The sequence below is a fragment of the Apium graveolens genome, chromosome 2, assembly GCF_009905375.1.
Source record: "Apium graveolens cultivar Ventura chromosome 2, ASM990537v1, whole genome shotgun sequence".
Lineage (NCBI taxonomy): Eukaryota > Viridiplantae > Streptophyta > Magnoliopsida > Apiales > Apiaceae > Apium > Apium graveolens.
The window spans coordinates 101,899,943-101,909,813 of NC_133648.1; the positions used below are offsets into that span (position 1 = coordinate 101,899,943).

The 9,871-nt window shown below is 40.2% G+C and overlaps 1 non-coding gene across 1 annotated transcript; it reads left to right on the plus strand.

Annotated features, from left to right (window-relative positions):
• Positions 1-8,965: 8,965 nt before the first annotated feature.
• On the plus strand, positions 8,966-9,072 carry LOC141709739 (small nucleolar RNA R71). Its single transcript, XR_012570302.1, has one exon. It is a non-coding gene; the product is annotated as a small nucleolar RNA R71 (small nucleolar RNA).
• Positions 9,073-9,871: the final 799 nt, after the last annotated feature.

The window sequence follows — 9,871 nt, forward strand, 5'->3', positions numbered from 1 at the left end:
TCAAGTTCGTTCCCACAGGGACTGGTTTAGGTCAACTTCAGATTATGCACTTACGCAACAATATATGTTTATCGTTCAGTGGTAAGACAAGTAACAAGTTGAGTTGATTACCTAATTAAGAAATTATACTAACTTGCATTAACTAAGAGAATAAAAGTGATTTACTTATATGAGAATAAACATGGGATTCTAACTTCATTAAATACTTCATTTAAAGTTTATGTCTTTAACCTTAGCATGTGATGGTGATGACAACTAATCAGATAACACGAAACTAGTATATGCTAACTTTCGTTTTACGCATACCCTACTATCAAACATCCATAATTCAGATAGAAGTTGAATATACACCAATTATGTTTAGTCCCTATATGTCTATAAAGATTGAAAATATAATGGTTTAAGAACAAGTTATCTATCGTGATTACATAGGGTGAATAAGATGGTTAAAATTACCCACAAATTATGCATGTCAATTGATACATAAACCTATGCTAGCATGACAAATTCTAAACCTCTATATTCACTGTCGCTTCAATAGAGATTAACAAACAATCTTAGTTGTTATATACGCATCAAAGATGAATAAGCACAACCAAACTAAGAAATCATAAATCACCGTACAGAAAGGATTATAAAATAATTAACTATTGAAATCCATAGATAAATACGTTAGAACCTCATGACAACGATTAGTTCATAATCGAACTCATCGTCACCATGGGTTCCAAAGAAAACATGATACTATACAATATAAGAGTACTAGGGTTCAAAGACAAATCGAAAACAAGCATCCAAATTATCAACTATATTGAAGAATACCAAAGTCTTCTTCTCCGTAGCCTCCTTATGCTCTCTACGTCTTTGTATTGCTCTCCCTTGGCTCCTTGTTATTAAAAACGATTTTTTTTTGGCTTATAAAGGCTTCTAGATGACCTGGGCTTTCAAACTCTCAAAATCGTACTCAAAATAGGATTCTGGCCCAGGAAACCCCGCGCGGCCTCCACGCGTCCTACGCGGGCACGCGCAAAATCTGACAACTTGGCGCGGCCGACCCGCTTCCCGCGCGGGTGCACCGTGCCTTTGTACTTTGCCTCCAATTTTTTGTTTTGCCTGTAACTTGAGTTCTGCTTGTCAGAATTTGATGATCAACAGTCCACGCGAAGCTATTAAGATGCTATTCAGCTTGAGAATGGTCTTGACTTCAGAATCTGACCTCTTTTCAACATATTTCCTTGAAAAGCTTCTTTCTTCATCTAACTAATGCCTGTAATGTAGAAACACAAAAACATATCGAACATACCCGATACTTGAGTCCAAAACACCAATTTAAGCCTGAAATGAAGTGTTCCAAGTAGATATAAAATCCACTTATCACACTCCCAAACTTGAATCGATGCTTGTCCTCAAGCATAAACAGACTCAAAAACTACAAAACAAACTAATACATGAATGCAACAACGTGAATGCAACTTAGTGACAATGCAATCGATCCTCTCAGAATAACCATAACCAAATGAATAAGCCGATGTCTCTAAGAATGCAATGACTCAAAATAGAGCTTAAATAAATCCCATAAACCAACTCACAAACCAGAACGTGCGTGTATGGATGCTTAATAGATATACTCTCGATACTAAATCAATAACCATAACTTATCTATCATCAAAACAATCACAAGTTTATAAATAGAATAGACGTTAAACACATAATGACTCACGACACCTCCTTTCGACTATAATTATACAAAGATTCACGCTATTATTGAACACATAACAAATATGCTTATTTGATCGTGTAATGAATGAGGTCCCAAAAGACTTATGCAATAATACCCATGTAACGAGCGTTAGGTTAGCGGATCCCAGACTATCAAAGCCTTAGGTCACAAGGCACAAAGTCCCCTAGAACTTAATAAATCGAATATTAAAGAGGTCACTCTTGATCAATTATGCATAAACACTTACTTTTTTTTCTTTTTTTCTTTCTTTTCTTTTTTTTCTTTTATCTCAATTTCTGAATGAGTGCGTTTCACTCCATCTCATTCAACCCTAGACTACTCATAAATTATAAGCCGACTACTAACCATTTGACGCCTAGCCTTATTCACAACTAGCAATGAAATCCAAGTTCTTCTCCAGTTTTTAAATTCAGTGTTCTTTTGCCATTAAGAGAATACTAAAAATTCTAGATATAAACAAGTGATTAAATCTCAACAAATAAACAAGTATGATCATGATCTAGATCAAAAACAATCCTATAAGACTTTGTGATTTTTTTTTAGACATGCAAATCAATTCATTAAGACTTAAAAAACCCTCTATTCGTCATCACCACACTCACATTAACATCAACTTATCAATCAGAAATAGCTCAACCTAAGGGATCATGTTATATGCATGCACATGCAATTATATGAGCTCACATAAAAATACAAATAAAAATGCAAACAAATATGATCTATATGAACAATCATGCAAAAATACGAACGAAATTAACTAAACATGCTACATGAATCTATATGAATCTATATGGACACACACAAACTAATCTTTACATTATCACCCCCAAACTTAAAATTTTCAATGTCCTCATTGAAGATAATAATAAGGATTTCAGGCATACCTAGTAGTCAGAAAGATCACCCTCCTCGGGTGGAGTATCAGGTGGTGGATACACAGAATCAACACCAAACACCGGCCAATCAACCTCAACACCAGTGGCTCGGAAAGTAGTGCCCAAAGCCTGTGTCAAGTCGGATGCAAAATAAAAGTGCATGTCGTGCATCGCATCCATGCGTCTGGCCAATCTCCTGAACTGCGCATCGCCAAGCCCAGAACCATCCCCTGCCTCCTACTGAGCACGCGAAGAACTAGCCTCTCCACGAGTGGCTCTCCAAGCTGCACGCCTAGCCGGAGAAGATCCACCAGCATAAGTCTGATCAGCTGGCTGGCCTCCGGGAAAATGATCATAAGTGTAACCCAGATCCTTCTCATCAGCTTTTCCACCATATCATTCCTACATGACTGAGATCGTCGAGTTATCAATAGGAGCGCTCGGCATCTGCAACTGCTCCAACTTGGGCCAATGAACACCTACTGAAACATAAAGCTTCGTCACAATAGAGGCATGGGGAATCACCCCCGATGTCCTGCTTTGCAGAAACCGCAACATATTATGATATATCAACTGGCCGAGATCCACATACTCCTCATTCAAGATCCCCCAAAGTAGAATAGAACGATCAACAGTAACATCATGTTGATGCGAAGAAGGCATAATATTGGCACACACAAAAGCATTCCAAGCCCGAGCATACCTATTCATACATGCAGCCGAAAAAGTGAGCGGTCATTCGTGCCCTTCTTGCACTTCCACTGTGTTCCCGGGATACACGACTCAACCACAATATAATCAAGATCCAATTCCTTCCTAGACTTGTTCATCCATTCCTCTTGCATCGGCTTTCTCGCAGGTTGATTAATGACCCGACGAATAGCCGTGGGATGATAATCCACCGTCAAACCACGACAGAAAACCCATTCCTGTTCCCTCTAGTATTCATGTACAACTCTCGCACGATGCTCATCGGGACAGAAACAGGAACCTCGTAGAAAGTCTGCCAACCCAACTCCGTAACCATCTCCAAAAGCTTTCTATCTTTTACCATAGATAAGAAACCCCTCTCCTTAGCAATTGATTTGGACATCAATCTCGTAAACTCAGCCCGGGCCTCTGGAGAAGATAATCTGTTTACAGCTCCACAACACTCAAATCCTTGGTAGATGAGGGACTAGAGCTGCAGCTAACCACGACTCTCGATCTTTTGGGTGCCATTAGAACAATACAGAGAGATGTTGTGTGTATGTAGTGTATATGAGAAGCTAGGGTTTTGGAATTGAAAGATATGTGAGAGATTGGATATAAGATGTATGTATATATAGGATAGATATAAGTTTGGGTTATGAGTGTTTAGGAATAGGAGTTAGGGTTGGATTAGGGTAGAAAAAGGGTTAAATTCGGGTTGGGGTTTGTTTTTTTGTTTTTTTTTCTGATTTTTTTCTTTTTTTTTCTTCTAGACCTTCTGCGCGGCCGCCCCGCTCTCTCGCGCGGGTGCGCCGTGTTTCCGTAAAATCCGCGCGCCCGCCCCACTTCTGGCGCAGGCGCGCCGTGCTCATGGAAAAAACTGAATTTTTTTCTGCTTTTTTTTCTTTGTTGATGCGCTACTATACAACAAACATGGGTTGCCTCCCATGAAGTGCTTGGTTTACGTCGCTAGCTTGACGTGAATCTTCGAATCAAGTTATTGACAGAACGGCGCTCACTACCTCGCGGTTCGCCGTATCTCCATAGTAATGCTTCAATCTCTGCCCATTCAACGTGAATTCTTAATCCGAATGTGTATTAAAAATCTCCACAGCTTCGTGTGGAAACACAGTTTTAACCGTGAATGGCCCTGACCACCTCGACTTATTTTTTTCCGAAAAAAGTCGGAGATGAGAGTTGTACAATAGAACCTTCTGACCGGGCATAAAAGACTTGCGCACTAATCTCCTATCATGCCATCTCTTGACTTTCTCCTTGTACACCTTGTTATTCTCATAAGCCTGTAGTCGAAATTCCTTGAGTTCATTTAGTTGAAGCATTCTTTTCTCTCCAGCAGTTTACATGTCAAGATTTAACTTCTTCAATGCCCAATATGCTTTATGCTCTAACTCCGTAGGCAAATGACACGCTTTCTCATACACTAACTGGAAAGGAGACATACCAAGAGGAGTCTTGAATGCTGTTCAATATGCCCAAATAGCTTCATCTGGCTTCAAAGACCAATCTTTTCTTGATGGACTCACCACCTTCTCCAAGATACGTTTAATCTCCCGATTAGACACTTCAGCTTGCCCATTAGTTTAAGGATGGTAAGCTGTGGCAATACGATGATTCATGTGATACTTTTCCATCAATGCAGTGAACTTGCGATTGCAGAAATGTGATCCCTCGTCACTGATTATGACTCTCGGAGTGTCGAAGCGCGTGAATATCTACTTATGAAGGAAGTTAATCACCACCTTAACATCATTGGTCTGTAACTCTTTAACCTCGACCCATTTGGACATATAATCCACCACCAATAGAATATACTGATTATTGTAGGACGAGACAAATGACCCCATGAAGTTGATTCCCCAATCATCGAAAATCTCAACTTCGAGCATCACATTAAGAGGCATCTCATCTCTCTTGGATATATTACCAACTCGTTGGCAGCGATCACACCTCCCAATGAACTAATGAGCATCCTTAAACAAAGTAGGCCAGAAGAATCCTGCTTGAAGGATACAGGAAGCTGTCTTCTCTCCATCATAATGTCCACCATACACAATAGAATGGCAGTCGCGCAAGATTCCCTCTGTCTCACTATACGGAATGCATCACCGGATAATCTGATATGCTCCCTGTTTAAACAAGAAAGACTCATTCCATCGATACCACTTCACCTCATGTAGAAACTTCTTTCTTTGAGCATAAGAGAGTTCTGGGGGAATAACATTACTCACAAGATAGATTACAATATCTGCAAACCTTGGTTCTTCTTCTTGCACCCCAAAAAGTTGCTCATCAGGAAAAGATTCATTGATTAACGTCTTATCCAGTGAAGCCTTGCCTTGATCTTCCAAGCGTGATAGATAATATGCTACTTGATTTTTTTATACCTTTCCGATCCTTGATTTCTAACTCGAATTCGTGAAGACAATTGCCAGCAACTCCTTCTATGTGGTAGTGTAATTCAGCTGAGCACCATTAAGGGTCTTACTAGCATAGTAAACCATATGGAAAATGTTTTGCTTCCTCTAACCAAGAACTGCTCCAACTGCATAGTCACTAGCATCACACATCATCTCGAAGGGCTGGTTCCAATCAGGTGCAGTAATCACAGGTGTTATAGTCAAACTCTTTTTCAAACTCTCAAAAGCAGCTAAACACTCTTCATCGAATTTAAAGGGAACATCCTTCTCTAACAGGTTGCACAAAGGCTTAGAGATTTTGGAGAAATCTTTAATGAATCGTCGATAGAAACCCACATGACCAAGAAAACTGCGGACTCCTTTAACTGAGATTGGCGGAGGGAGATTTTCAATGACCCCCACCTTAGCCTTATCCACTTCAAGACCCTTGCTAGATAGCTTGTGCCCAAGAATGATACCGTGTTGCACCATGAAGTGACATTTTTCCGAATTGAGCACCAGATTGGTCTCAACACATCTTTTCAGCACCAACCCAAGATTGTTCAAGCATTCGTCATAAGAAGTCCCGAACACGGAAAAGTCATCCATGAATACCACCAAATTAGTGCCAATCATATCTGAGAAAATGGTCATCATGCATCTATGAAAAGTAGCAGGTGCACCACAAAGTCCGAAAGAGACTCTATGAAAAGCAAAAGTGCCAAATGAACAAGTAGTCTTCTCTTGATCTTCTGGAGCAATACAAATCTGATTATATCCCGAATATCCATCCTGAAGACAATAGTACTCATGACCAGCCAACCTGTCAAGCATCTGATCAATGAATGGAACCGGAAAGTGAACTTTTCTTGTGGCTTTATTCAGCTTTCGATAATCCATACATACTCTCCATCCTGTAACTGTTCGAGTAGGGATGGGCTCATTCTTCTTATTAGCTACAATAGTAATGCCTCCTTTCTTAGGCACACACTGCACCGGGCTTATCCACGAAATGTCAGATATAGGATAAATGATTCCTGCATCTAGCCATTTAAGAATTTCTTTCTTCACAACCTCCTTCATGATAGGATTTAGCCTCCTTTGTTGCTCAACAGTTGGCTTACTTCCTTCCTCAAGTAGAATTTTATACATACAATAAGAAGGGCTGATTCCCTTGATATCTGCTATAGTCCATCCAATTGCTGATTTAAACTCTCTCAGAATTCTCAAGAGCTTGTCTTCATCACTTCCTGAAAGGTCAGATGCAATAATAACAGGCAAAGTAGATGCATCACCTAAAAATGCATACCTCAAGTGATCAGGCAGTGGTTTGAGCCCAAATGTAGGAGCTTCATCAATAGATGGCTTAAGACGCTTTGGAGAATTTTTCAGCTCTTCTAATCCAAGAGACTCGAACGGCAAGTCCAACTTCCTCTTCCATGGGAATGCATTCAAATACTGCATTTTCTCTTCCCCTTCTTCATATTCACTATCAAAATCCCCCGTTAAGGCTCTTTCTAAGGCGTCAGTCCTTAGCAAGTGATAAAGCTCCGAAGTCACTACGGAGTCGACCAACTCCACTTTAAAGCACTCATCTTCATCAGTAGGGAATTTCATTGCATTGAAGACATTGAACATGACATCCTAACCCTGAACTCTCATGGTTAGTTCACGCTTTTGCACATCAATAAAAGTTCGGCCCGTAGCTAAGAATGGTCTTCCCAAGATAATGTGAATCTTCTTATTCTCCTCATAGTCTAGAATGAAGAAATCAGCAGGGAAGATGAGCTTATCCACCTTAACCAATAAATCCTCCATTACTCCTCGCGAATAAGTGATGGAATGATCAGCTAACCGCAAAGATATGTCACAGGTTTTGGATCAGGTAGTCCAAGTTTCTTGAAAACGGACAAGGGCATCACATTGATGCTAGCTCTCAAGTGACACAAACACTTGTCGAACGACAGATTTCCAATGGTGTAAGGTATCGTGAAGCTTCCTGGATCTTTAAGCTTAGGAGGTAGTTAATGTTGCAGAACAACACTGCACTCTTCCATTAGAGCAACGGTTTCCAACTCCTCAAGTTTTAGCTTCCGAGATAGAATACCCTTCATGAACTTAGCATAGCTCGGCATCTATTCTAGAGCTTTAGCAAAAGGTATGTTAATGCGCAACTTCTTGAAAACCTTCAAAAACTTGGCAAATTGCTTATCAAACTTTTGCTTTTGAAGTCTTTTAGAATATGGCGGAGGTGGGTAGACCTGCTTATCCCTGTATTACCCTCAAGAGGATTGTCTTCAACAACTTTCTTCTTAAGTTCCACCACGACATCCTTATGCACCACTTTTTCAGCTACAATCCCATTTTCTGAAATTGGCAGCGGTGCAGATGTACATGCATTCTGAACAGAATCTTCAAAATCTTCATCTTGCTGAAATTGGGGTCTCCTGACCTTTTCAGACCTCAATGTGATTTCCCTCAACTGCTCCTTGACTTCCCTCTTGCCTGGATTAGCTTCTGTATCACTAGGAAGAGTTCTTGGTTGACGGTTTAACAAAGCATTGGCAATTTGCCCTATTTGATTCTCCAGAGTCTTGATAGAAACCGCTTGGCTTTTGCACATCAGCCTCAACTCCTCCAATTCAGGTTTTTCATTAGTAGATTGACCGGAACTTCCATGTGGTTCTTTTTGAAGTTGGAGTTATTGTCTTGGTGCATACTGTTGTTGAAAACCAGGAGGGTTGAATTACTTTGCTCCAAACTGCTGATAAGGCTGTTGTACCGCATTCTGGTTCTTGCTCCAGCTGAAGTTAGAATGGTTGCGGTTGTTAGGATGATAAGTGGCATAAACTGGTTGTTGCGACCTCTGAAAGTTGCTCACAAACTAAGCTGATTCACTAGATATAGCACACTGCTCCATTTCATGCGCACCTGTACAAAGCTCACATACACTAGTGATCTGATTAACTCCATAATTAGCCAGAAAATCCACTTTCATCGTTAACGCCTTTAGCTGAGCAGCTATAACCGTAGCTGTATCCATCTCCAGAATTCCTGCTACCTTCCCTTGAGGTAGTTTCTGAGTTGGGTTCTGATATTTATTAGCAGCCATCAATTCAATTAGCTCATAAGCTTCATCATATATCTTATCCCATAAGGCTCCACCTGATGCTACATCGAGCATGGGTCTGGACTGTGCTCCCAAACCATTACTAAAATAATTGATGATCATCCAATCAGGCATGCCATGATGAAGACACTTTCTAAGCATCTTCTTGTAGCGCTCCCAAGCCTCACAAAAAGATTCTTCTAATTGCTGCGCAAATTGAGTAAGAGCATTCATAATTGCAGCTGTCTTCGCCAGAGGGAAGAATTTACAAAGAACTTCTGAGCAAGATCCTCCCAAGTATTGATAGAACCTGCGGGTAGAGAATTCAACCAACACTTAGCTTTATCCCTCAGAGAGAATGGGAAAAGCCTCAGCTTCACAGCATCTTCAGAAACATTGTTGAACTTGAAAGTTTCACAGATCTCGATGAAATCTCTAATGTGCATGTTGGGATCTTCCGTTGGAAAACCCCCAAACTGGACTGAATTCTGCACCATCTGAATCGTGCTAGACTTGATTTCAAAGGTATTAGCCGCAATGGATGGTTTGAAAATGCTAGACTGAATGTCATTGATCTTCGGTTGAGAATAATCCATCAAAGCTTTCGGATTCGCTGCTGGTTCTTCCATTGCAATAAAAACTTCCTCCTCAACTTTCTCAACTTCTTTAAAAACTTCTTCAACTTCGTCCAGTGTTTCCTTACGAGATTGAGAACGCGTTCGCATACACGTTCTCTAGAGTACCTGAAACACAAACAAAGTAAACAAGTAAGTAAAATATCTGAGTCAGTGAACTTTAACGACCACTGATGTCAAGCACATAAACTAAATTTAACACCGATATCTCCGGCAACGGCGCCAAAAACTTGTTCGCTGTAATTCTAACACGAATATACACGCAAGCGTACACGATCACATGTAGTATAAGATATAAATCAAGTTCGTTCCCACAGGGACTGGTTTAGGTTAAGTTATGCACTTATGCAACAATGTATGGTTATCGTTCAATGCTAAGACAAGTAACAAATTGAGTTGATTAA